Source organism: Myotis davidii, unplaced genomic scaffold, assembly GCF_000327345.1.
Source record: "Myotis davidii unplaced genomic scaffold, ASM32734v1 scaffold6401, whole genome shotgun sequence".
In the NCBI taxonomy this organism is placed as follows: Eukaryota; Metazoa; Chordata; class Mammalia; order Chiroptera; family Vespertilionidae; genus Myotis; species Myotis davidii.
This window is the reverse complement of record NW_006291053.1, coordinates 21,430-23,690: the sequence shown is the minus strand read 5'-3', so window position 1 is coordinate 23,690 and position 2,261 is coordinate 21,430. Positions and strand designations below refer to the sequence as shown.

General features: G+C 43.6%; 1 pseudogene; it reads left to right on the top strand.

Annotated features, from left to right (window-relative positions):
* The first annotated feature begins 890 nt into the window (after window positions 1-890).
* Window positions 891-2,261, top strand: part of LOC102752179 — a 13,538-nt pseudogene continuing 12,167 nt past the window's right edge.

Here is a 2,261-nt window from a genome sequence, read left to right as displayed (position 1 = left end):
CGGGTGGCTGCAGCCTGGGACCTCGGGTGGGTGACTTGTCCATCTCCTGGGCTGCAACCAGCCGCAGGCGCTGGCACTTGGACCAAAGGTGGGCGGCTTCTTCTTCTGGCGGCTTCTTCTTCTGTGCTTCCAGGGGGGGCAGTCAGTTATGTGTATATGTGTGTGCATGCAAACATAGGTGTGTACACGTATGTGAAAATCTGCTCAGCAAGTCAAAACCATAGAAGAGTTGCCCCCTATCTCTTGAATCTTCCAGAGATATCCCCCACTTTTTTATTCTATCACTACTGGAGAGTCAGTATTTGCAGCCAGCCAGCCAGTGGCTCTCTCAGTGTCTATTTCTGACTTTTTCTTTCCCTGTCTGTCTTCTAACCCCTAACCATATTAACACCTGGATGCATCATTTTTACTCCCAATATGCTGTATAGAGAAGGAGTCAGGATGCTGTCTTCCCATGAATAGTACTCAGTAAAAAACCAATTGCATCTTAGTTGGGCAATGCCTCTACCCACCCTTCAAATCCCTTCCACCATGCATTTCTGTTTCCCTTTTTGTTTGTTGGATTGTTCTGCTGCTCCTTCTCCTCACCCCACCACCCTTGGATCATATTGTAAAATCCTTTTACCATGTCAAGAAATTATTAAAAATACAGGTACTTTGAAAAAAAATACCGGTACTTCTCCGATCACAGGCCAGGGGGCAGAGCAGGGAAGAGTCGGCTGCTGGCAGCCCGTGATCTATGTGGCAGCACGTAGAGGCCAGGACCCAGTATCATAGGGTTTTACCCGCGCAGTTTGAAAGGTGCTTGCAATCTATGTAGCGGTCAGGACCCGGTCTCAGGGGGTTTTACCCGCACAGTTTGAATGATGCCCTCTCCCTGGTGCCCACAGAGGATGAGGAAGATCCACTACCTTTGCCAGAGGCAGGAGCTCCTGGCTACTCATGTTCTTGGTCCCCTAAGGGGGAGTCAGGCACAGCCTGGGCCGCTTGAGGGTCCCCTTCCGGGAGGAGGATGAGGAGGTGGAAAAGGATGAGGAGCTGGAGGAAAAAGAGGAGGAGGAGGAGAAGGAAGAGATGAGCCACATCTCGCTGAGGCTAGAGGAGTATGGGACACAATCAAAAGATAAGGAAGGACACTTAAGAGCAGATTAATCCCTCTGAACTGACCCCAAACATCTCGTGTTCTATTTGCGAAGATTCCTTAACAGATGCAACTACAATTAAAGAATGTCTTAGTACATGTTGTATAACCTGCATTGTAAGACATTTTTACTATAGCAACAGATGTCCAAAATGAAGCACAGTCATTCATGAGACACAACTTCTTTATAACATAAGGTTGTACTGACAGTTACAAGACATAGTTTGCAAATTAGTAATCAATCTAGAAGAAAGAGGGAAAAAGCAAATGCGAGAGTTTATAAAAGAAGAGCTATAGAAGTACCTCAACCTGCTTTTCCATAACCAGTCCCTTCAAGCAAAAGAAGATCTAAGAAAGCCTTAGAATCAGTGTTCAGATTCCACCTGAACTTTATGTGTCTTCATTACGAGTCTTTATTGGTGCTAATGATGGCCCGGGATATTTTAAGTGATTGTAAAAAAAAGTTTTCCAAAGTTTCAGGAAAAGCATGTAGGATAATTTCTTGATCTAGCTTGTCAGGTAGAACTCATTTGTGGTGATCACTTGTTGGAACAAACTCTATGGGAAGTTCCATATGTAATAGCGGATGGAGCAATGCAGGCTAATTGGACTAGAGCAGATCTGATGGTCCATGGGCCTAACATAGATGGTCTTTACTTATTCATTCTGGTGTTGTGGTTTCCCCTCTGAAAATTCCTTAAAGATTCTGAAAGTATCAGGAGGGAGGAGAAAAACAAAATCAGGTGGCTTCTCAACATGATCTTGCATCTCACTAAAGGGTGCATCTCACCAAATATAATTGCCAAATGTAATTGCTGCTATTTTGTGCTAAGACATAATATCAATTTTTAGCACCAAGCGACATAATTATAAGTACGACTTGGAATGATAAAATGTGTCTGTTTAACTAACGACTATGTACAGAAAGCATAGATACCTCAGGAGGGAAATTTCAAAGTACCGAATTTTTAAAGTTCTTGTGATTACAAATACTTTGATAATGATTTTGCCTCCTAATCTTTGTTGTTAATTAGTAACCACTTTCTTCATTGAGCCATAGCCTTTTTAGGTTGGAGTTGTGGATCCTATTCTCTGGGATGGAATCAGTATGGCAGGGGGG